Source organism: Entelurus aequoreus, linkage group LG10 (assembly GCF_033978785.1).
Source record: "Entelurus aequoreus isolate RoL-2023_Sb linkage group LG10, RoL_Eaeq_v1.1, whole genome shotgun sequence".
NCBI classification, from domain to species: Eukaryota; Metazoa; Chordata; class Actinopteri; order Syngnathiformes; family Syngnathidae; genus Entelurus; species Entelurus aequoreus.
In genome coordinates this window covers 29,971,976-29,999,748 of record NC_084740.1, presented here as the reverse complement: position 1 = coordinate 29,999,748, position 27,773 = coordinate 29,971,976, and the positions used below count along the sequence as shown (strand labels likewise).

The 27,773-nt window shown below is 38.9% G+C and overlaps 1 long non-coding RNA gene across 1 annotated transcript in view; it reads left to right on the top strand.

Moving 5' to 3' along the window:
- The first annotated feature begins 5,803 nt into the window (after window positions 1–5,803).
- The window catches only part of LOC133659346 (uncharacterized), a 30,291-nt gene continuing 8,321 nt past the window's right edge, over window positions 5,804–27,773 (top strand). The window contains exon 1 of the long non-coding RNA XR_009827623.1: window positions 5,804–5,874. This is a non-coding gene — a long non-coding RNA (uncharacterized LOC133659346). The remainder of the gene's footprint in view (window positions 5,875–27,773) is intronic.

Sequence of the window (27,773 nt, the reverse complement as noted above, 5' to 3'; positions counted from 1 at the left end):
TTTAGTTATGTTCTGTTAATTTTGGACTTCCTTAGTTGTTTTGTGCACTTCAGGGGTTTGTTTTAGTCACCATGGTTACTTATGATTTTCACCTGCCTTGTATGCGCACCTGTTGCTCATCAGAGACTCTATTTAAGCCTGCCTTTTCCGGTCACTCGTCGTTCCTGTCTGTTGTAATGTGTATGATTTATGAGAAATAAATCATCTCCTACCTGCACGCTTTCGACCGGAGCCGTCAGTTTTGCGTCCCGGGAGAACGAACCGCAGCACGCTGCAGTTGCACCCCATCGTAACAAATGACTGAGCTACGTGACGTCATTTCATGTGATGTCTCACGGGGCATTTCTTGTCGGGACGGGATTCGTTCCCAGGGATTTGAATAAAGAACCAACTCTTTTTCTTTACTATAGTGGTCTCGATAACGGGTACCGGTTCTCAAAAAGGGATTCGAGTCCGAGGACTCGGTTCTTTTCTTATCGAACAACCGGGAAAACCGGGTTCGAGGATCATCCCTATTTGTGGGTGGTCTTATTTACGTGGCTCACCTTCGGCAGCGCATTCTCCCCGTCATCTTTGTTGTAGCGTGCAAGGACGGGAGTGGAAGAAGTGTCAAAAGATGGAGCTAACTGTTTTAATGACATTCAGACTTTACTTAAATCACCAACGGAGCAGCATCTCCTCATCCGGAAACAACAACAAGGCTGGAAATGCGTCCAGTGAAAAACCGTCTGACCGGAACTCTCTAATAACTAAGGTTCCTTGGGTGAATAATGTAAACTCACTACACCGGTATGTTTTAGCGCTTTCATGGCGAGTTTACTGACAGATATAAGTAAGAACTTTACACTACTTTATATTAGAAATGGAAACAGCGGAGGATGAATGTCACATAACAAGAAGATAGTGAAAAAGAAGAAGCTTAGCGACTACGGCATCAGCACGGACTACAAAGGCGGATGCGAGTAATTTTTCAGGACTTATGCAGATCCCAAATACAGATCAGCAGATACCAGAAGGTAAGAAAACTTGGTTTTGCATAATATTGTGAAACTAAACACCAAATAATATGTCTTACCTTTTATATACACCATAATAATACTCGTATGTTTAATGCGCCGACAATCCATCAAGCGGTGCGGCTTCAAAGCTTATCAAAGTCGTACTAAAACATTTTGTTAGATTATTGAGCGCCGGGTGTAATGTTCTATATTTTCAATGGAACATATAAAATGTTGGTGTTGTTTACTTGAGTCATATTGCCATCATAGTGCAACCTACACGTATCTCTTGTTTTTGACTGCCATCTACTGGTCACACTTATCATTACACCATGTACCAAATAAAATTGTTTCGAGGTTGGTAAGCAAAGCCAGGATTATTCCGTACATTAGACACACCGGGTTATAAGGCGCACTGTCGAGTTTTGATAGAAAAAAAGGCTTTTAAGTGCGCCTTATAGTCCGTAAAATACGATATATTCTACTGGATATTCACGCTAAATGTATTGCGCTCTCTATTTTGCTCATTTGAGAGACACAATCCTCTGCACACAAATTTAGTCGATCAGCATTGCTTGCACATGTTTTAATACACGCAAATCTTTAATAGATCCAACCTTAAATACCCTGATGTTTATCCAAGTTCGATTTCTGTACTATTGTCCCTGGAGAACATGTACAGTAGAGTGAAATGTGCGAAGGCACTCACTTCTGTGAGGTCAAAGCCATATAATGTTCTGCTTCTGTTCAGCTAAAGACATAACGCCGGAGTCCTCTTTATTTTGTGGGCCAGGCTTGCAGCGCGGCCCCCACTGAGGTCAGATGTGGCGATGGTGAAAAAGTGCCCGCGCCAGCCTTGAGCCTTCTTCTCTTTGTATTCAGCTTTGATTGACAGCTGGGGATCATGATAGCCATTCATAATGCAAACAGGCTTGAGCAAAGAAAGGCTCATGGGCAGCATGACACATGGCGACCTTGAAATAGCCAAGGCTTTGTTTGCATATAGCCAAGACCCACCTACTCTCTTTCCATCCCACAAGTTCTCCTCCGTCTTTTTCCTGCATCAGCCCAGAATGGTCATGTTTTTTTTATTTTTATAAAACCCCATGAACTGGGAGTGGTACCAGCAGCAGCCTTTGACAGCTTTAGAGCAGTGGTTCTCAAACGTTTTTCACCCAGTACCACCTCAGAAAACATTTGGCTCTCCAATACCACCATAATGGCCAACATTAAAATACAGTAGTGTGATCTGCCTAAGTATTCATTAAAAACAAGGCAGAGGTTTTATTTAGGAAGTGACGGCGTGGCGAAGTTGGTAGAGTGGCCGTGTCAGCAATCGGAGTGTTGCTGGTTACTGGGGTTCAATCCCCACCTTCTACCATCCTAGTCACGTCCGTTGTGTCCTTGGGCAAGACACTTCACCCTTGCTCCTGATGGCTGCTGGTTAGCGCCTTGCATGGCAGCTCCCACCATCAGTGTGTGAATGTGTGTGTGAATGGGTGAATGTGGAAATACTGTCAAAGCGCTTTGAGTACCTTGAAGGTAGAAAAGCGCTATACAAGTATAACCCATTTATCATTTATCATAAGTGTATTGAATATTTGAGGCCACTGCTACATGACACACAGTTTGAACAGTAACACTGTGTTTGAATATCTAATTAAGGGATTATTTGACGTACCACTAGATGGAAGTGAAGTGAAGTGAATTACATTTATATAGCGCTTTTTCTCAAGTGACTCAAAACGCTTTACATAGTGAAACCCAATATCTAAGTTACATTCAAACCAGTGTGGGTGGCACTGAGAGCAGGTGGGTAAAGTGTCTTGCCCAAGGACACAACGGCAGTGACTAGGATGGCGGAAGCGGGTATAGAACCTGCAACCCTCAAGTTGCTGGCACGGCCGCTCTACCAACTGAGCTATACCGCCATGGAGCCCTCATGCCACAGTTTAAGACTCACTGCTTTGGATAACATAAAGCACGTCATCCAAGGTAAAAGCTATCTTTCAGTGAAGGATATGTTTTAGGCCCCTTCCACACTAAGGTTATCCAGGGTAAATCCCACTTAACCTTATCCTCGTCCACACGCACACAATGGTCGTTTAAGACCCCCTCCCCACCTCCGTTCGCCGGCGCAACGCGACCTAGTACGCATGCGTGGAAAATGCGCACGTCATAGTCACCTCCAGTGTTGCTTTGTGTGCAAGTTCATAAATGAAATTTAACTTATCGGAACAATATTTAGTGTTGTGGTATTTCAATTAACTGGAATCCAGTGTGCTGTGGGGCCCTATTGTAGTGAATCACACCTGAGCCATCATAAATTGATCAAATCTTTAAAAACATGTGAAAGTAAACAATGTGATGAAGATCATTTTACATCAGTCAATCTAGGGATTTAGATATCTGGTCAGGACACCCCTCATCATTTTGCCTTCACCTTCATTGTCCATTCGTTTTTGGTGACGTTATATACTCTGGACCGAGACGTTGAGTCCGCGACATACATGGCGGAAAATAACTGATACAGTCTGATTTGCCAGTCCAAAAGCGTTTGATGTTTTCCGTAGTCTTCACTCGACGGCCAGGCAATATAAAGCACACGCTACCATTTTTATCACATCCGCCGGAGCTCGCATTCTCCTTGACTCTCCTTCGACAAATGGACGAAGTTTTTCGGTAAGTAGACTCACAGCTGACCCGGACATTCGAAAGTTCTCTTGCCGTCTGAGATGTGTTGTATCCCAAATAGCTGCAATCACGCGTTTCCTTCTCTTTAAGGTATTCATGTGTGATTTCCACAAGCGTCTGTACATGTAGAAGAATGAGAAACACGGGCATGTCTGGATGACTCGCCTCCATCTTTCCAGTGGTTAGCTCCGATTATTATGAAGCTGGCTGTGGCGCGTTCTTTCTGACGTCACTTCCTCTGTGGGGCGCGGTCTTTCTGACTGACTTCACTTCCTCTCCGAACTCAGTTTGTAAATGATCAATGAGTCCATACAAAGCTAAGAGCCGAAGATTTAAGAAATAAACGGCGCACTTACCTGTGTAAAAAAATTATCCAAAGAGGGGAACCTTAAACGATGGATTAGTGTGGCTGACACGATGCCTAGGCTAAATAATTATTCGTTGAAGGGGTTATTCGGCTTAGTGTAGACATAGCCTTAGTCTTGTTTTTTTTTCTTCCATTTTTATTCACACTCCAACTGAATCACTCATGGACACCATACAGTAAACCTGAGTTGACAAGACAAATATTAGGGCCGGATATATTTTAAGGCACATTTACATTAGTTTTGGATGATACCACAATCCGATACCAAGTAGTTACAGAATCATACATTGGTCATATTCAAAGTCCTCATGTGTCCAGGAACGTATTTCCTGAGGTTATAAACATAATATAAATTAAAAAAAATGAAAGAAGATTTTGTGATGCCAAAACAATAAATACGGTACTTTTCAGAGGTGGTATAGTACCGAATATGATTGATTAGTATCGCGGTACTATACTAATACCGGTATACCGTACAACCCTAGTAGGCGCTAGTTGGCAGTAAAAACACATACTCAGCAAAGTGGTGTAGAAAGGGAGTATGGCCAACTCGGTTTCAGGCGATCTCCTCAATTATTGGTCAAAAGCAGCCCAAGGGCGCCATGACTGCTACCAACTTTGAGCTAATGCTATGTGTTTGCGGTGCTTCCTCGTCCGTTTTGCAGTGTATAAAAATGCCCTGTTGTGCAGCATAGGGCTGCTCCACCCACGATAATTGTGGAAAGCTTTTACATCGCTTTCCCCACAACCCGTAAAGAAGACAGGTATGGGAAGTGAAGGTTCGCCATCAACACTGGAAAGCCACCGATTAATGCGTCTTGTGCCAGGTAAATACACCACACAACGTTTGCGTTTTGTTCAGAGAACACACAGAAGCTAATACAAATAATAACAAAAAAAAAAAATACATTTAAGAGATACACTACCGTTCAAAAGTTTGGGGTCACCCAAACAATTTTGTGGAATAGCCTTCATTTCTAAGAACAAGAATAGACTGTCGAGTTTTAGATGAAAGTTATCTTTTTCTGGCCATTTTGAGCGTTTAATTGAGCCCACAAATGTGATGCTCCAGAAACTCAATCTGCTCAAAGGAAGGTCAGTTTTGTAGCTTCTGTAACAAGCTAAACTGTTTTCAGATGTGTAAACATGATTGCACAAGGGTTTTCTAATCATCAATTAGCCTTCTGAGCCAATGAGCAAACACATTGTACCATTAGAACACTGGAGTGATAGTTGCTGGAAATGGGCCTCTATACACCTATGTAGATATTGCACCAAAAACCAGACATTTGCAGCTAGAATAGTCATTTACCACATTAGCAATGTATAGAGTGTATTTCTTTAAAGTTAAGACTAGTTTAAAGTTATCTTCATAGAAAAGTACAGTGCTTTTCTTTAAAAAATAAGGACATTTCAATGTGACCCCAAACTTTTGAACGGTAGTGTAGTTTGAAAAAAACATCTTTGAATCTCAGTAAAACTAAAATAATTCGATTTTGTAAGAGAAAGTTAAACACAAATACAAATAGACGGACAGTGAGTAAAAGAAACCAATTTCTGGGTGTAATCATAGATGAAAATGAAATGGAAATCTCAAAAAAATATATAACACAAAGTGTCAAGAAATATGTCAATAATGAACAGAGCAAAATATGTTCTGCACCAAAAATCCCTCCAAATTCGCAACTGCTCGCAAGTGTTGCCATATCTGAGGTATTGTGCAGAAATATGGGGGAATTGTAACGTCTAGGAGGCATGATGATGCGTGGATTGTTCTTCCACGAGTTGAAACGGAACTCCGGAGACAGCGTGCAGGTAGGAAATTATTTATTCACATAAATCATGAAACAAAGACAAAAGAAGCGTGCCTAATACAAGGAAAGCTAGCGGAATAGCTCCCAAGGAAACACTAAGACGGGACATAGCGTAAAACACACACACAGTGAACTAGAAAACATCAAACATAGCAGTTGCGTAAAGCAAACAAGCACACCAGCCTGATTGAGGGGAAAACCAGGACTAAATAGCTCTCTGATTAGTAGTCCGGCAGCAGGTGAGCGTCCCAAACACTAATCAGAGGCAGGTGAAAACAATCAGCACCCATGACAACCAAGAAACACAAAACAGGGGTGCTGAAACAGAACTTAAACCACAAGTGAAACAAAACCCAAAATAAACTATGATCCGGGCAACGGATCATAACAGAAATAAATACAAAAGTTCACTTATTCACTTAGCATGTTACAAAAAAGAAAGATCAGTTAGAATAATACATAAGGAGTGATACATAGTGTTTACAAATATGTTGCAAGCAGTTGGCACACTTCACACAAAAGCCACAATTTCTCTCTAATTGTTGGTCCATAGCCAAAGAAGATGTTGGCAAAATGAGGGTAATAAGTTAATTTTTTGTGTGCGTCAAATACGGCCGCAAAATTCTACTTTCAGGATATAAAAGCATTTTAAGTTTATGAGCTGGAGTATGTTTGGAACTATATATAGATGTATTAATTTGGTTTCTTTCGTCAGAAAAACTAACATCAAAACGACAGCAATCGCATGCACACCTTGGTAGCAGTAATGGCGGCTGTTGTTTAGTTTTCCATACTCTCTTTACACCTGATTCTGATACTCCGAGCTCATTGCCAAAATCCTGTATTGTTTTAATTAGTCATAATTAACAATAGTAGAAATTAAATATTATTATGTTCTGCGCAAGTGTTCTGTCGTCTACAAGTTGCAGACATTCTCCATGTATCTTTTACATTTTAAAAGTGTCCATCTTAAACAATTATTTATGTTCCAACACATTTTATAGCGCACGTTATGAGATTTTTGTAAATTGTTGAGAGCGATTAATAGCACACATTTTGGATGGTAAATGGGAGACAATGAGAGGTTCTCATCACACTTCAACATCTCTAACATGGAAATGCTGCCTCTTTGATGGGTCTTAATTGCAATTGAAAATATGTTAATAATTGCCTTATAATGGATACATGAAGGTTGAATAAATACACTATATGGCCAAAAGTATTGGGCCACCTGCCTTGACTCACATATGAACTTGAAGTGCCATCCCATTCCTAACCCATAGGGTTCAATATGATGTCGGTCCACCTTTTGCAGCTATTACAGCTTCAACTCTTCTGGGAAGGCTGTCCACAAGGTTGCGGAGTGTGTTTATAGGAATTTTTTACCTTTCTTCCAAAAGCGCATTGGTGAGGTCACACACTGATGTTGGTCGAGATTCGAGAAGGCCTGGCTCTCAGTCTCCGTTCTAAAGCATCCCAAAGGGGTTCTATCGGGTTCAGGTCAGGACTCTGTGCAGGCCAGTCAAGTTAATCTACACCAGACTCTGTCATCCATGTCTTTATGGACCTTGCTTTGTGCACTGGTGCACAGTCATGTTGGAAGAGGAAGGGGCCCGCTCCAAACTGTTCCCACAAGGATGGGAGCATGGAATTGTCCAACATGTTTTGGTATCCTGGAGCATTCAAAGTTCCTCTCACTGGAACTAAAAGGGAAAGCCAAACTCCTGAAAAACAGCCCCACACCATAATTCCTCCTCCACCAAATTTCACACTCAGCACAATGCAGTCCGAAATGTACCGTTCTCCTGGCAACCTCCAAACTTAGACTCGTCCATCAGATTGCCAGATGGAAAAGCGTAATTCATCACTCCAGAGAAGGCGTCTTCACTGCTCTAGAGTCCAGTGGTGATGTGCTTTACACCACTGCATCAGACGCTTTGCATTGGACTTTGTGATGAATGCCTTAAATGCAGCTGCTCGGCCATGGAAACCCATTCCATGAAGTGCTCTGCGTACTGAACGTGGGCTAATTCGAAGGTCACATGAAGTTTGAAGCTCTGTAGCAACTGAGTGTGCAGAAAGTCTTTGCACTATGCGCTTCAGCATCTGCTGACTCCTCTCTGTCAGTTTACGTGGCCTACCACTTAGTGGCTGAGTTGCTGTTGTTCCCAAACTCTTCCATTTTGTTATAATAAAGCCGACAGTTGACTTTGGAATATTTAGGAGCGAGGAAATTTCACGACTGGATTTGTTGCACAGGTGGCATCCTATGACAGTTCCACGCTGGAAATCACTGAGCTCCCGAGAGCGGCCCATTCTTTCACAAATGTTTGTAGAAACAGTCTCCATGCCTAAGTGCTTAATTTTATACACCTGTGGCCGGGTCAAGTGATTAGGACCCCTGATTCTCATCATTTGGATGGGTGGCCAAATACCTTTGGCAATATAGTGTATATCAGGGGTCACCAACCTTTTTGAACCCAAGAGCTACTTCTTGGGTACTGATTAATGCGAAGGGCTACCAGTTTGATACACACTTAAATAAATTGCCAGAAATAGCCAATTTGCTCAAGTTACCTTTAACTCTATGTTATTATTAATAATTAATGATATTTATCTTTGTGGAAACACTGATCATCTTAATGATTTTTCACAATACATATATATAGAAACAGATAAATATCAATATGCAACACTTTATTTTTATATTTTATATCTAAGTGCACATTTTTCAAATTGAACATTTTCAAATGATCACTTCTAAGACAGTCTTGTGAAATCACAATATCCCATTTTAACTAGCTAGCCACTAACATTTTTTTTAACAAATCATGAATTACTTTGCACCATGTTTGTACAAATAATAACTCATATAAAATGCAAAAGTCAACTCTCAAATTTTTAAATAAATCATGTCACACTTTCAACTGGACACCAAATCTGTTATCTGTTTCTTTGTCAGTTAGTGAAGACCAAGTCTTTAAAATATTTTCTTGGATTTTCAAATTCTATTTGAGTTTTGTCTCTCTTAGAATTAAAAATGTCGAGCAAAGGGAGACCAGCTTGCTAGTAAATAAATATAATTTAAAAAATAGAGGCAGCTCACTGGTAAGTGCTGCTATTTGAGCTATTTTTAGAACAGGCCAGCGGGCTACTCATCTGGTCCTTACGGGCTACCTGGTGCCCGCGGGCACCGCGTTGGTGACCCCGGTGTATATTAATACATGTAAAGGACAAGGAGGACGACAATTGTCGCCTGAGCAAGGAAGAGTTGATATATTGTTACACCTTGTTATTCTTGCTTTGTCGACATAAGAAGCAAACAGGTTTCGATTAGACAGTTGTGTTTCAACGCAGCTCAGAGACAAATTTGATTGGTGTAAATGATGCTGATTAGCCAAAATATGCGAGGAAGTTACATGCATGGGATAAAAATCGCAAGGTCTTGCATAATTCGTGGGGATTGGTTGAATTTGCTTGAAATGGCGTACTCGCAAAATCTTTGAGGGACTGAGATAACGCCTCGATTTCAGTGCACATCAAACAAGATGTCATGGTCCTTCATGACTATATTTGTTCTGTGTTCTATTCTGTGTTCTGTGTCTTTTCCTTTGCAGCGTTGTTATTTTGGTTTCAAATTCCTGTCACTGTACCTCTGTCCTGAGAGCTGCCTCCTTCACCTGTCTCTGATTGGCACTGTAGTCTAGACACACCTGTTCCTGTTTGCCAATCAGGCTGCTTTATATGCCGGCAATGAACAGGGCTGGATCATTACTTTGTCGACTGTTTATTATGCTGGTATTCTGTGTAGTGTGCTTGTGCTCTTTTCAACTTTGGTCCTGCATAGCTTTCCCTATGCTTCCGGTGCACTGTCCAGCTGCACTATAGCTTTTGCCTGGTCATTAAATATACTTTTACCTGCTGCTTCTCTCGTACACGTCGCAAGCAACGCTCATCTGAGCCTGACACAAGATTGCGTCCGTGGTCTGGTATTTTTGGTCTATGTTTGGAAAAAACAAAAACAAAAAAAACAATATTGTTATGACTTGGGCGCGTGGCTGTGCTGGTCGTGTTCCCTCCGATGCAGAAAACAAGCTGGAGCAGCGTGCAGGTAGGATGAGTTTTAATATTAAACGCAGGACAAAAATAGAAAACAAAACTCAGACGCTAAACCAGCGTGGAGCGAACAAATCAAATCGTCACCAAGGGTGAACAGCGAGAAATAGTAGAGTGCGAAAAAACTAGAAGTCACGTAACTGTTGCATATAGCAAGCATTGACCCAGCAACTCGTGCAGGGTGACAGAAAACTATAAAGGGGAGTGATCAACCAAAACACCTGGTGAGAACACTAATTGCTAAACTAAGACAGGTGAGGAGAATCAGTGCCCTTGGAAACCAACAGTAAACAAAAGGAAAGAGGGTGCACTTGGGAAAAAACATAAAACATAAAACATAGGAAACTACCATACATAAATCATGCCATGACCCGGGTAACAAATCATGACAAATACCCTACAATATATCGGTTTTCCGTTAATAACCGTATCACAAATAAAGTGAAACATTTGGTGTATATTGAATATTGGTACAAAGGTTAAGTTAAAGTAACACACACACTAAGTGTGGCAAAATGATTCTCGGCATTTGACCCATCACCCTTGATCACCCCCTGGGAGGTGAGGGGAGCAGTGAGCAGCAGCGGTGGCCGCGCCCGGGAATCATTTTTGGTGATTTAACCCCAAATTCCAACCCTTGATGCTGAGTGCCAAGCAGGGAGGTAATGGGTCCTATTTTTATAGTCTTTGGTATGACTCACCTTTATCAAGCATCTTTGATGATTAAAATGACTCTGCGCCCATTCAAAAAATGATGAGACATGGCGGCAAATGGGTCGTTCATTCTGTTTTCGAATTCTTAATTACAAATCAAAAAACTAATTTCGGGCCATTTTTCCTATTTTCATTTCTGAAACAAAATTTGAACAACTGTTTAATGACACTTTTTAAAAAATGACAGAATGACTCCTGCTGTACAAAGATGTTACCGTTATGCTAAAAAAGCTAAAATACTGCTTCCGGTTCAATTTGTCATCACACAGATAACCCACAATTTTTTTGCATATTAAAATTTTTGTGTTAATCTGGAAAAATACAAATCCATGAAAGGAAAACAGCACACAATTCAAATTTATGGCAATATTTGAATGAAAATCAACCAACTTTTTGTTTGTTTTGAAATCTGACATATATAATAAAAATCAAAAAATGGCCCTAATTTTGTTTTTTGATTCGCGTTTAAGAATTGAAATCGAATGAACGGAAGGCACACGGACCCAAATGCAGAAGCAAAGATAAGAAGATGAGTGCAGGAGCTTTACGTTTGCAGGAACGTACCGGGGAATGCAGTACTATTAAACCAAAGTATAGTTAAGGATGATTGTGGTGCCACTACTGAGGCACACGAGCTATTTTTCCTATTAAGTTAATAGCCATACACACAGTTGCCTTTGATGCAGCATAAGTCTCTGATGGTGGCCCTAATAGGAATACAAACATTACACAGCTGTGAGTAAATAACGAGATCACAGCAATTTTGACAGCACTAAAAACGATAATAGGGATTTGAAGGAGACCCTTTTGATTGAAATATATAAAGAAGTCCCTGAGAGGTGCAGTCAAGCCTTTCAACAAACAAGCTGCTGTTCCCCCAAAGGCCACACGATGGGAGTAAAATCCTGCAATGCTTGTTCTATGGCTGTGTTGGGGAAGGGGGTTTGACTGGCGTAAGAGTTAGAAGGCAGAGACATTATCTAATAATAACAATACAGTGTATTATGAAAATAATAATATTTGAGATAGAACAATCCATCCTTACAGAATGTTTACCAAAGCATTGCAATTCATGTGATTTAAATCAATAACATCAGTGGTGTCAAACACCAATGGTATAGGGGCGATATAGCTCGTTTGGTAGAGTGGCCGAGCCAGCAACTTGAGGATTCCAGGTTCGATACCCCCTTCCGCCTTTCTAGTCAATGCCGTTGTGTCCTTGGGCAAGACACTTTACCCACCTGCTCCGAGCAATTTGAGTCACTAGAGAAAAGCGCTATATAAATATAATTCACTTCAAACTCATTTTAGATGAGGGGGGCCACATGGAGAAAAATCTACTCCCAACTGGTAAAATCAAAGCACGATAACTTAAAAATAAAGACAACTTCAGATTGTTTTCTTTGTTTAAAAATAGAACAAGTACATTCTGAAATTGTACAAATCATAATGTTTTTTGTTTTTTTTACACGTACATGTCGCGGTTAATAGTATTCTATATTTATTTGTTGTTATTTATATTTTCTGAATAAATTATGTGATAATGTTCATCAGTCATCGATCAGTCAATCTTTGGTGTTAATTTTCAATCTATCAAAATCAAATTACAGGATGTTATTTATGTAGTTTGATCATTTTCCTCGACTGATTTACTAACATCATGTGGTTGTCAAGACGTGGACTATGGGGTGTTTGTTTTCCCGAGATGCAAGTAAAGTTGGATCGGACATGGCTTGGAGGTAAATACATGATTTTATTTTAACACTAACAAAAGGTACAAAACTAAAGGCGTGCACAAAGGCGGAGAACAAACTTGACTATGAAACAAAACTAGCACTTGGGCAAAAAACTATGAACATGAAACAAATAAACACTTACACAAAACTCACGTGGCAAGAAACGAGCAGCATGAAAACTATGGCAGCATGACAATGGCATGAGTAGTAAGGTTATCAGATAGCATGGGTATCAGGGAGGTAATGTCGCCAGACAGACTGCCTGGCAACTGCAAGCTTAAATAATACCGACATGATTAGTGACAGGTGCCTGAGTGCAAAACGTGAGACGGGTGAAACTAATGAGTAGTCATGGAAACAAAACAAGTAAGAGTGCGCAACCAGGAACTAAAAAGAGTCCAAAAAACAAACAGCACATGGCCAAACAAAAACATGATCAACAGACATGACAGTGGTTTATTTTGTACATATGTAGCATCATCTACAAAGATACAAAGAATTGCTATCGCGATATCCAGTTGACACATTTAGAACAGCTGTTTCTTTCATTCAAACATTTCAGGTTAATTTTTATACTTAGAAAACTCATCCCGCGGACCGGTTAAAACCTGTTCCCGGGCCTGATCCGGCCCTCGGGCAGGGCCGGATCAGGGACGTTTACCTTTTTTTTGTATACTCACAAAACAGGGAAGAGAAACCGACAAATGCGGAACTCCAACAAGTGAGACTCAAAGAGCAGGATTTGGGGAAAAGGGACTACACACATGGCATATGACTGCCAGCGGATGAATTAATTAGCGCACGGAACAAGGTTACAGACACTGATAATGAAAGTTATTGGCCATGTCACTTCATCATCACCCCCCCGCCTCCTCTATGACTTCTCACTGGGTTAGCCGGCCGTGAAATGAGGGTGGTTGATGTTATGCATATTTTCTTCAACAACACCTCCCATGCTATTTTTGTACAGGCTTAACGCATGACTAAGGCATTTGAACTCATGGTTCTTACATGGCCTCGATGGACTCAAAGCAGATCATTTCCATCGACAAAAAGTAGATTATTGGGAACAGTGGACCCAATGAAAATTTTGGTGACAGCGGAAAGAAAAGTCTCCCTCCAAAAAAGAACATTGGAAACAAACCAATACTTAGTAAAGGTGCTATAAAAACAGAGGCCAGGAAAAAACTCAGTCAAAAGATTACATTTTAAAGAAACTACATGTGGTCAATCTGGAGATGGGATGGAAGCATGGATAACTCCAACAGAACAGATTGTGTGGGCACTTTTGTGACAGATGTAAGAGACGTAGTGTGGTCACATCGGCGATAGAAACTAAGAAAAACATCTCAGTAAGGATGAAACCTTGAGCGGAACCAAGTCTCAGTGTAAAAAAACTTCAAAGGCGCGAATAATAATCTCCCGCTAAGCAAGAAACGGCGAACAGAGCTGAGACTCAGTGTGGACACTTTTGGCGATGGAAGCAGAGAACAAAAAAATCTCTCTAAAGAATAAAACATTGAGCAGAACTATTGACTGTATGTGTGAAAACTTTGAAAAGAGTGGCAAGAACAACTCCCTTAAGGGAGTCAAGTCAGTGTGGCTACTAATGGCAACAAAGTGGAAGAACAACTCCCTTTTAGGAAAAATCTTTGAAAAGAAAAGAGGGCAGGAAAAACTTCCTCCAAGGAAGTAACATCATATATATATATATATATATATATATATATATATATATATATATATATATATATATATATATATATATATATATATATATATATATATATATATATATATATATATATATATATATATACATATATATATATAGTTTGGACACACCTTCTCATTCACAACACAACTGATGGTCCCAACTCCATTGATAAAGCAAGAAATTCCACTAATCAACCCTGATAAGGCACACCTGTGAAGTGAAAACCATTTCAGGTGACTACCTCCTGAAGTTCATTGAGAGAATGCCTAGAGTGTGCAAAGCAGTAATCAGAGCAAAGGGTGGCTCTTTTGAGGAAACTAGAATATAAAACTTGTTTTCAGTTATTTCACCTTTTTTTGTTAAGTACATAACTCCACATGTGTTCATTCATAGTTTTGATGCCTTCAGTGACAATCTACAATGTAAATAGTCATGAAAATAAAGAAAACACATTAAATGAGAAGGTGTATCCAAACTTTTGGTCTGTACTGTATATATATCATATACATATATACAGTATATATATATATATATATATATATATATATATATATATATATATATATATATATACTGTATATATATCATATACATATATACAGTATATATATATATATATATATATATATATATATATATATATATATATATATATAATATATATATATATATATATATATATACTGTATATATATATATACTGTATATATATATATATATATATATATATATATATATATATATATATATATATATATATATATATATATATATATATATTAGGGCTGTCAAAGGATTAAAATATTTATTTGTAATGCTCAAAGTTAGTTCATAGTTAACTCAAATTTAATCGTGATACAAAAGAAAAAAAATATCGCAATTAATTGCAGATAAACATAATTTTTCATCATTATTAAGTGTACCCTAGACAGAGATTTTAAAGTTTTTATTATCCTTAACTGGACAATTACATTTATTTAATACAACAGCGCAACACAAAAAGCACATGCACATGTTTTTAATGAAAATAAAAAAATTACCTGCAGTGCGTTGGTGTTTCAACAGATTTTGTATTTTGTAGGAATACATCATTTTTATTCCTGCTGTAGGAGCACTTGCATGCAGAGGGGGAGCCACACCATGTTCAGATACCAGTTATACCATTTATACCACAATAGGTGGATTGTTAGGATCATACTTTGATTGTCAAAGATGTTTGGTAAAGTAAAATGTGATATTACCACTGTAAATTACATGTTGTACAAGTTAATCATATTTGTTTTACTGCATGACAATATCTTAACCTTCTCTATTTATTAATAAGGTGTGATATTCAGCCTGATAAACATTCTGTAATGGAGGACTGTCAATTTGAGCATGTTATACAAGAATATACAGTTCACTTTATTTCAAATCTGCCCCAAAATGTCCCCCTCTACAATAAATTCCTCAACTGAAGTACTAACTTTTATGTCGGTAAAATATTACAGATTACATTACAAAACATCTCTGACAATCAAAGCACGATCGTAATGGAATACATTTTTCGTTTTGTTACTGTAGTGGATGTGACGCATAGCGCTTTTATTGTGAAGCCGGAAGTCTGCGTTTGGTTTGAGAAGGAGTCTTGATATGTTATGATGACAAGAATAAAACATGATAAAGACGTCCTGCCTACTGTCTGCCTCCAGCCTCTGTATTACCTTTCTGTTGAGCGTTTACTTCACCTTACTAAAGCAGTTACAATCCACAATCCACATTTTATGTTATCAATGCAGTAAACTGCATCTAAACACGGAAAAAAAGCTCCTCCCTGCAAACGGCAAAGCACGCCAGCCTGCATTCACTCCAGTGACGTCATCTCACGGTGATCAAAGATACAATAGTCCTGTATTGGCGGTACAATGACTTGTCTTGACTTTGGACATCGGATTTCCATAATGTACCCTTTGTTGGGAGGTATTTCTGCTCACTATTTTCCTGCTTGTGGCCCAACAGTAATTAGACACTTGTACATTTCCCCTCACTATGGAATTGCCTGAGGTTCAAAAAGGAGTCAGGATGCAAGCACATTAATCGTGCGTTAAAAAAGAAAATCCTTCCGTTAAAGGAATTTATAGTTAACGCGTTATTATCGTGTTAACTTTCTTCTTCCCTAATATACATATACAAGTGTTTAATACAAACACAAACTTGTTAGATGCATATATATATTGGTGTATTTTGCATTACCGTATTTTTCGGACTATAAGGCGCACAATCGAAAGTGCGCCTCATAATCCGGTGTGCCTAATGTACTGATTAATTATGGTTATTCTTAACAACCTTGAAGCTATTTTATTTTGTACATGGTGTAATGGCAAGTGTCATCCGGTAAATGGCAGTCAAAACTAAGAGCTACGTGGTGACTGCAGGATGAGGCCTGTTCAATAAATGACTCGAGCAAGCAATACCAAAACGTTGATGTTTCATTAAGAATATACATGGTGCTCAAAGACCTGTCAAAATGTTTTAGTAGGACTTGGGTAAGCTACGAAGACGCACCACTTAATGGATTGTCGGCGCATTACGGCTACCGTAGTCAGACATACTGTGCTTCAACATATAGGTATTATTAGTCCTGGGCTGGAAGCTGTTTATTTAATTTAAATTGTATTTATTAATTAAAACAAGATGATAAGTAATCAAATGAAAGGCACGTTGACTTTAAAAAGTGTGCGCGCTACCTCGGCGAGAATACATTTTTAGCCGGGGCCCCCCTGGAAATAATTGACGCCCCCCCATTAAATATTTTTCCGCAGCCGGGTTTGGGTATTATTATGGTGTGTGTGTATGAGGACCTAAAAGGGCACCGAGTAGGAGACATATTATCTGGCATTTTTTTTTTTTTGCTAAGCCAACTTTTCTTACCTATTGGTTCCTGCTGATGTGTATTTAGGATATGCATAAATCCGGAAAATTTGCGCTCGTCTGCCATTGTAGTTTCCCTATCCTCTTGTTGTGGGGCATTCCTCCTCTGCTGTTGCCATTTCTAATATGAAGTAGCAAACAGTTCTAACTCATATCCGTCAGTAGACTCGCTATGGAAGCGCTAAAAACTACCGGTACAACAAAGATGACGAGAGAAGACGCTGTTGAAGTGGAGCGACGTAAATAAGACCATCCACAAAACGGCACATTCTGAAGACACGATCAGAAAGCGGCTTGAAAATGGTCCGTAAAACATAATCTTTGCAACAGGTTGACCAAAGAACAAACATTACATGTTATGTAAACCAGTGTTTTTCAACCACTGTGCCGCGGCACACTAGTTTGCCGTGAGACACAGTCTGGTGTGCCGTGGGAGATTATCTAAATTCACCTATTTTGGTTAAAAATATTTTTTGCATACCAGTAATTATAGTCTGCAAATTATGTGTTGTTGTTGAGTGGTAAAAAGGTGTCTGATGCTTAAACCAAAAATAAACAAAAGGTGAGTGCCCCTAAGAAAAAGCATTGAAGCTTAGGGAAAGCTATGCAGAACGAAACTAAAACTGAACTGGCTACAAAGTAAACAAAAACAGAATGCTGGACGACAGCAAAGACTTACAGCGTGTGGAGCAGACGGCGTCCACAAAGTACATCCGTACATGACATGAAAATCAACACCAAAATAGGAGCGCAAGACAAGAACTAATACACTACACACAGGAAAACACCGAAAAACTCAAAACAAGTCACGGCGGGATGTGACAGGTCGTGACAGTAGACCTACTTTGAGACAAGAGGTATAGTGATGCATGCTTGGTTATGGTTTGAATTCATATCCAACAATTGCGACAACGACTTTTTACTGTCAACTGAGTTTCGTTTTTAACGATTTCTGCTGGTGGTGTGCCTCCGGATTTTTTCAACGCAAAAAATGTTCCTTGGCTTAAAAAAGGTTGAAAAACACTGATGTAGACCACAAGGAAGTGTTTCAAAGGTAGAAACAAAATCATAATATTACCCTTTTAATGCGCCCTATAATCCGGTGCGCCCTAAGCCTTGAAAAATACGGTACTTACTCCGATTACTTGCATTGATTGGAATCAGACAAGACAGAATGTTGCTGATACGTTCCACAAGTTCGAATTTACAACGAGTCTTCCTCCCATTCCAATAACACATTAAAATGGGGCGGTATTGCTCGGTTGGTAGAGTGGCTGTGCCAGCAACTTGAGGGTTCCAGGTTCGATCCCCGCTTCTGCTATCCTAGTCACTTCCGTTGTGTCCTTGTGCAAGACACTTTACCCACCAGCTCCCAGTGCCACCCACACTGGTTTAAAAATGTAACTTAGATATTGGGTTTCACAATGTAAAGCGCTTTGAGTCACTAGAGAAAAGCGCTATATAAATATAATTCACTTTAAAATGGTAGGTTTTTAGCTTTATCCAGCTCCCATACTCCTTTTTTTACCCTTTAGAAAAAAGGAGTATGGGTAATTCCGTAGCTCGCTCGCTTGTGTAAGCCAGTTTTCTGAGACCTTTGCTTTGTTAGTGCAGACAGGATGGAGCAGCACTTTAATTTTGAGGACAGGAACTGTGCCATTGGTCTTCAGACCCTTGACGGCAGGTATTTGGAGAGAGAGACTGTGTTGAAATAAAAAGTGTTTCCTGGCCACTGTTTTTTCTTCATACTGAGCTCACAGCAGCCAGCTGACCCTCGGTTGACATGTGTCAATCCAGTGACAAATGTGACATAACGGTGAGGATTGATGATCCGTTTTGATATAATCGATCGACCCACACCTACTCCGTGATCGACAGGTAGCTCGCGAACAACGTAATGGGCACCTGTGGTCCAAGGAATAATTCCTAAACAGAGAATACACCTAATATAGGCACTTAGGCAACAGAGGCAAGTACAAACTCACTGTAAGGAATAAACCCCTTACAGAATAAATATTCAGTATAGGTTCAGTTCAGTTCAGTTTCAGTTTATTTGGAACATGCATACTATACAATGTAATGCATCACACAATTCCAGTTGTTTCATTACAGCACGTCCGAAAAGGAGTAGGAAGAAGCAGAGCTTATTTAATCCTACCCCTTTTCATACCATAGCAATTTTATCCAATTTCCTTGTTGTCTGTAACAGAACAGTGAACAAATAAATAATAAATAAATAATATACCATAGTAAGCAAACAAATATTAAATACATAATCTTTGTCTCAATAAAAAAAAAGGAAAAAAAAAGGTTTTTAGCTGTTTGTAAATTCACCAAATCGTTGAATTTCAATATTTGTGATTCAATAAATAAAGGGTTTGTATGTTCTCTATATCCAACATTATGTGTTATTCTAATTGATCTTTTTTGTAACACCGTTAGTGAATGAAGCACACATTTGTAGTTCTTTCCCCATATTTCTACACAATAACTCAGATATGGTAACACTAGTGAGCAGTAAAGAATATGAAGTGATTTTTGGTCCAGAACATGTTTTGCTTTATTCATTATTGACGTGTTTCCTGCTACTTTATGTTGTATATTTTTTACATGAGATTTCCAATTCATTTTATCATCTATTATTACACCCAAAACATTTGTTTTATTTTACCCCTTCAGTATCTACTCCGTCTATTTGTATTCGTATTTGACTTTCTCTTCTACTGTTACCAAATAGCAATATTTTAGTCTTATTGAGATTCAAAGATAGTCTGATTTTGTCAAACCATCATTTTAATTTGTTAATTTCTTAGGTAGTTTGGCGACAGAGTCAAGGAAAAACAGCATTTCAGGAATAATCCTTGAAAAGAGAAAGTACTTATATTATAAAATATACCAAAGGTTTGCGTGTTGCTGAGCTACTAAACTGGAGGGCAAAGGTGAACTGCTCTTTTTTGGAAATGTTGCCTATCATTACACTCCCTGTGTGAGACAATAACACATATGTCTTTCTTTTTTTATTCATTCTAACTTGTATACAGCAAGTACGAGGTGGCTAACAATGCAGCTAATGGGAGAACTTTATTGTGCCCATAAAGCCTTCTATAAAAACATAAAAAATAATGACCAAGTAGCGACATTGTTATTATAAGTGCTAAAGTGGATGAACTACTTTTAGCAATGCATTAATCACAGAGAGTTTATGCAGTTATTGCCATACTGAGCCGGTGAGCTGCTGCATCACCTCTGAGTTGGTAAAAGTTAAATTATAAATCATGTCTCTTACTTGTATAGTAGAAGGTTGTAGCCATATACCAAGAAGTTGGTCAACTTTGATTCAACTTAGACCCGGAGATAGCAAAAAAGACATGACAAGACACTTGTTTAAGCCCACTTTTTTTTTCTGTACCTGCGTGAGGATTATGATTAATTCTTCATCAAAATGGGAAGGTACGAATATCCCATCAGTCAGCATGACTTAGTGTCTAAAACTTGTGGTTTATGCTCCGTATATTCAGGCCTAAAAATATTAGGTTCTGGATTATTGTGTCATGGTTTAACAGGAGGAGATGACGGCTCAGACACCAGGGGGCGATGTAGCTCTATGTATTATATATATATATATATATATATATATATATATATATATATATATATATATATATATATATATATATATATATATATATATATATATATATATAATAATAATAATCAAACAATACTAATAGACTATAGAATGGTGTGTGACAAAATCCAAGAGTGTGTATGGTGCAAGACTATGTGTAGTATTTAACTGGAGCGTTTTACTGTAAATGTTGGAGGTGCGTGTTGAGAGGAGCGGTGCTGTCCGACGAGGGCAAGGCAGGCAGGGTTGTCCAGGGGCGGAAGCGGGGTCGAGAGGCAGGAGCGAGTCTTCGTAGTCCGGAGCAAGCGAGGAGTCGAGAACCAGGAAGCACGAGGGAGGCAGGGAAGATCCAGGAGCACAAGACGCACAGCTTGACTCGGGAATGCACACAGGGAACTGCGGGATGAGGGAGGGCACGACAATCAACGCAGGGAAAAACACAGAGATCAGGACAGAAGGTAACTAGGAAGCTGGAGACGAGCTTACGGTACGCCAACAGAAGATTATATTCCGGCGAGCGATGGCAGGTTGTGCAGGCTTAAGAAGACCAGGAAGATCAACACCGACAGGTGCGCTGATTTCAGATTGATTGCAGCCGGTGGAGTGACGCGTGCAGGAGAGGAGCGGCCGTGGGCGTGTCCAGAGGTGCGCTCTGCTGCGCTCATTGAGGAATGCACATTGGCATGTGCCCGGGCCGTGACACATTGTTTGTCAAAAGTTATCTTTGTTGGCTCTCATGACGTCAAATATTGGGATGAGTCTGAGAAATTAAGGTGCTGCTGTATGCTTAAAATGACCAAAATACGTAACTATTACATTTTATTATGAATATGCCTGTTACTACATTACATACAGTACAGGCCAAAATTTTGGACACACCTTGTCATTAATGCGTTTTCTTTATTTTCATGACTATTTACATTGTAGATTGTCACTGAAGGCATCAAAACCACGTGGAGTTATGTATTTAACAAAGAATGGTGAAATAACTGAAAACATGTTTTATATTCTTGTTTCTTCAAAATAGCCACCGTTTGCTCTGATTACTTTTTCGCACACTCTTGGCATTCTCTCGATGAGCTTCAAGAGGTAGTCACCTGAAAGGGTTTTCACTTCACAGGTGTCATAGTTGTGATACCTTAAGTGATAATCTACGACGTAAATAGTCATGAAAATAAAGAAAACACATTGAAATGAAAAGATGTGTCCAAACTTTTGACCTGCACTGTATAAAACTTTACTTGGATGTTTTTAGCCTGCTTTATACATTGTCAGCCACCTATTGCTAGCTTTTATTCACGGTTTATTTACAATGCATAAAACATAATAACTTAAGTAGGACTGTCTGCAATTCCAGTCTTAGTAGATCACACTCCCACTATTAGTACACGCAATTTTCTAGTTTTTTGATCTTAGTAGTGAAGTGAAGTGAATTATATTTATATAGCGCTTTTTCTATAGTGACTCAAAACGCTTTACATAGTGACACCCAATATCTAAGTTACATTTAAACCAGTGTGGGTGGCACTGGGAGCAGGTGGTGTGTCTTGCCCAAGAACACAACGGCAGTGACTAGGATGGCGGAAGCAGGGATCGAACCTGCAACCCTTAAGTTGCCGGCACGGCCACTCTACCAACCGAGCTATACCGCAGTAGATGAGGCACCTAGTGTTGGCCCCTAGTGTTGGCACCTAGTGTTGGCACCTAGTGTTGGCCCCAACCGAGCTATACCACCCCACTATTAGTACACGCAATTTTCTAGTTTTTTGATCTAAGTAGATGAGGCACCTAGTGTTGGCCCCTAATGTTGGCAACTAGGGGCCCCACAAGGGGCGGTATAGCTCGGTTGGTAGAGCGGCCGTGCCAGCAACTTGAGGGTTCCAGGTTCGATCCCAGCTTCCGCCATCTTAGTCACTGCTGTTGTGTCCTTGGGCAAGACACTTTACCCACCTGCTCCCAGTGCCACCCACACTGGTTTAAATGTAACTTAGATATTGGGGTTCACTATGTAAAAGCGCTTTGAGTCACTACAGAAAAAGTTCTATATAAATATAATTCACTTCACTTCACTTCACTTCACTTTCTCTGGCGACAGAGTAATGGAAAAATTCCCTCTAAAGGCAAGGCAAGGCAAGGCAAGGCAACTTTATTTGTATAGCACTTTTCATACACAAGGCAGACTCAAAGTGCTTCACAGACAAAAAGTGAAATGAAACAAAATAAAAGCAAAATTAAAATGCAGACAATAAAAATAAAAACAGTGCGGACGTTAAATGTTAAAAGATTAAAAGATTTAGCTGAAAGCTAAGGTGAACATAAAAGTCTTCAGTCTAGTTTTAAAAGTAGTCAGAGTTGGGGAGAGTCTGACATCTTCAGGAAGTTTATTCCAGCTATTTGTTGCATAGTGACTGAATGATGCTCTCCCTTGATTTGAGTTTATTCTGGGAACCGCTAACAGATTGGTCTCAGAAGATCTTAGTGATCTAGAGGGCTTATATAGTGGGAGCATATCGGTGATATACTTCGGTCCTAGACCATGTAGTGATTTATATGTGAGCAGGAGGATTTTGAAATCAATTCTCTGATGTACAGGGAGCCAATGTAAGGATTTAAAGATTGGTGTAATGTGCTCACATTTTTTGGTCTTTGTTAGAACTCTAGCAGCAGCGTTCTGAACAAGAATAATCCTAAAACATAGTCGAGACTTGGTGACTGATCTACATAGATCCAAATACCACGTGCTGAACAGCATGTGCAAAATATAAAATTGGGTATATTATTAGTGGGCATGTTGCGTGTGATCTAGTAAGACTTTGTGCAAATTGACAACAAGTGCAAAAGTGGTGCAGACCGCCTTATTTAAATGAGATTTACTGCATTCCAATTACCGCACATTCTGGCTATCTTTTGAAACATGTAGCAGACATGTACCACTATTTCAGAGGCAGTCGTGCAATGTGATCTACTGTACAATGGAACGCACTTTTTTAGCGCGCTGAAGGAGCCTTCATGGAAGATGCTGCCACTAACTGTGAACGTCTACTCCAGGGGTCCCCAAACTATGGCCCGCGGGCTGGTTACGGCCCCCCAGTGTCCAAAATCCGGCCCACGGGAAGTCCCAAGTTAAAAAAAAAATATATATATATATATATATATATATTTTTTTGTATTATTACTATTTTTTTTAAATTTGTCCTTACTAGTCCATTTTCTACCGTCTCCTAGCCACTCAGGCAAATCATATTGTCTAAAAATGCATTTTACCATCGATAACGTGACATGCAGCAAGTGCGCTCTTTAAGTCAATTAGTGCGCGAGGAATATATATGTATGAATACATATATATGTATATATATATATATATATACACATATAGACACATATGTGCGGCGTGGCGAAGTTGGTAGAGTGGCCGTGTCAGCAATCGGAGGGTTGCTGGTTACTGGGGTTCAATCCCCACCTTCTACCATCCTAGTCACGTCCGTTGTGTCCTTGGGCAAGACACTTCACCCTTGCTCCTGATGGCTGCTGGCTAGCGCCTTGCATGGCAGCTCCCGCCATCAGTGTGTGAATGGTTGAATGTGGAAATACTGTCAAAGCGCTTAGAGTACCTTGAAGGTAGAAAAGCGCTATACAAGTATAACCCATTTATCATTTATCATTATCATTTATATACATATATACACCAGAGGTGTGGACTCGAGTCACATGACTTGGACTCGAGTCAGACTCGAGTCATGAATTTGATGACTTTAGACTCGACTTGACAAAATGTAAAGAGACTTGCAACTCGACTTAGACTTTAACATCAATGACTTGTGACTTCACTTGGACTTGAGCCTTTTGACTTGACATGACTTGCTACTTTCCCCAAAACCTAAAGCTTAAAAAGTTATTTGGGAGCGCTCCGTAGCTTTCATTTTGTACATGTGTGTCCATCAGCGTGTGTGCTGCGTGTCAGCGTGTGTGCTCTCAGTACAACAGCCAATCAAATTAGATCTACATTGGTTTCATCACACAGCATTGATCCAATCAAATTGCAGGACAACCAATGAACAAGAGTTGTCAAACAACGCGCCAGTGAGAAAGATTTATACCAAAGTTGGTTTCGTTCGGGTATAAAAACTACGACTTGGTCAACGAATTGCCGTATGCAAATCACGCAGTTCGAATATTACAGACGGAGACGCAACAACTTCCAACTTCGTTCGACATTTGAAGTTGCACAAAGAAGGGTAAGTGTTGAATGTAAGATAACGTTTATTGGCTAAGTAACATGACTTTTATTTGCTGTGTAGTTAAATCAGTGAGGCTGTAAACTCACTGCTAACGTCATAACCATAGACATCTTATAAGGGTACACAGCATCGAGCGCTACTGCCTACTGGCGCAGACGAGACGCGGGGCCGCCATCTTGGAGTGGTGATCCGCTCCACTCAGTGCAATTCATTTGGCAGGAGCAATGAACTGTCAACGCATTTAATTCATTTTACCTCATTGAATACCACTCATTTTCACGCACTTTTTTGTCATACGTGTAGCTATGATAACGGACACATGTTTTATTATTCATAGTTTGCTTAACAGTAATAGAATATTCTTATACGCTATAAGTGACCAAACGTCCGAGATTAAAACTGGGAATATAATCCCAGAGAAGGGGGGAAAAAACGGTCAGCTATTTTTAAATTGAAGAAACAATATGATTACGTTATATATACATGCTACATAAACAATGTATGAATACATTAGATATCTATATATCTTATAGACCGTATCTCTGTTGCTGCAGCAGCAGAGAGTTTATTCTGTCGTGACACTTTGTATTGATATTTTGTATTACATTATTCCCTTAAATTATCATGTTTACAGTGATTGTTATATATGTATTTTTTATGTATGTCGCTTTGGATAAAAGCGTCTGCCAAATACTTAAACATATATAAACACCTGAAAGTCTTTATATCAGCTAAAACCACCAATCTGTTTCACTGGATTCAGAATAAAAGCAAATTCTGTTTTACCCAACAATGTTAGTATTTGAATATTGTTACTTGAAGACTTATTCCTGGTTACAATTATACTGTTAAGAAAGTATTGTCTTATATTTTGCCTAAAATGAGAATGCATTATAATCAATGGCGGCTGGTGAATTTTGTTTTAGGTGGGGCAGAAAGTTTGTAAACCAAACCCCTGTAGGGGCGTCATCCTCCCCCAGAAGATTTATTTGTGATTTTCACATACAAATATTGAAGATCTTTGCTCCTTCTCAACTCTGTGGTAATGTTATTTTCATAAAATACAACCAATAGTACATTAATGTTAAATCTTACTTGTGAAAAGTAATCCCCCGATTCCTATTTTCAACAGTCCGCTCATTTGAGCAGGAAAACGCTGAACACCAGCCCGGCATCTTTGTTTTCTACCTGTCAACTGTCAGTTTAGGCTGCTCGCCGGCTCCTCATCACCACTTCAAGATGCAAATTGCTGGCGTCACAGCAACCAATATTGCGTCTACTTATAAGATGTTTATGGTTATAACGTCATTTCAAACACGGCAATATGTTGCGTCCACTGCAGTTTGCTACCTTATTCATACTTTTTGTCAAGTGATTTTTTAAGCAGGGTTGCATGAGGTACCTATACTTAACGTTACGTTAGTCAATGTATCACACACAGTAACATAACGTTAGACGGCGGTCAGCAGCACCGCATATTTTAGCCACCTACAAAAAGACAAACATAGTCAAATAAAGGTCAGTTAAAATATATACTATATTAAGAATATGTGTACATATTGCATAGGGCCCTGACATCTAAAAAGTACAACTCTGTTCATTGTTATGTTCATGTATTTGTTATGTTTTTCATGTGTACGCACACATCAACACACATACAGTATGAGATGAGATCAATGAGATAAGGTAAGAACAGAATAGAAACTGCTGTGGAACTAGTTACAATGCAATATGCCATGGAAATACAATGTTAACACTTTTGTACAAATAAGTACAGTTGCACTTGTTTTTGCAAATGTGTTTATTCTGTAAAGGAATGAGTTAAATGTTTAAAATTGTTTAAACTATTAAAATGACTGGTTAATAGTGCTATTATGAATTGCAATGTCAGTACTATTTTCTTTCCTGCTATTTCAAATGCACTTGTTTTAATAAATAAATGCAGCGGTTTAAAAGCATACACAATCTGTGTAAAAATATTAGTCTGTGGTCAAAAGGACTTGAAAGGACTCGAAACTCAAAATGCAGGACTTGTGACTTGACTTGAGACTTTCCAGTCTTGACTTTGGACTTGACTCGGGACTTGCCTGTCTTGACTCGGGACTTGACTCGAGACTTGAGGGCAAAGACTTGAGACTTACTTGTGACTTGCAAAGCAATGACTTGGTCCCACCTCTGATATACACATATATACACGTATACATATATATATATATATATACATATATACACATATACATACATATATACACATATACATATATATATACATGGACATATACATATACATATATACACATTTACATATACATATACATATATACACACACACACACACACACACACACACATTTACATATAATATATATATATATATATATATATATATATATATATAATATATATATATATATATATATATATATATATATATATATATATATATATATATATATATATATATATATATAGCGCGGCCCCCAGCCAAATTGTTTTACCCCAATGCGGACCCGGAGTCAAAAAGTTTGGGGACCCCTGGTCTACTCCAATGTTCCAATCCCAAGAAAATGGATATTGCAAAACATTATTTTTCATATAAATGAAAAAACATATGTCATTTTAAAACACCAAAACACATCAACTGAATTTGTTTTATTTTTTTATTTGTTTGTATTAAAATACTCATTTAAAATTAAGCGGTCTGCACCACTTTTGAATAGCACACGCAGTCTTAGTAGAGCACACGCGACATGCCCACTAATAGTACACGCTATTTTAAAGATTGCACATGATTTTTAGCGCGAGGTGTTTGGATCTTAAGGCCCATAGTGTTGGCCCTTT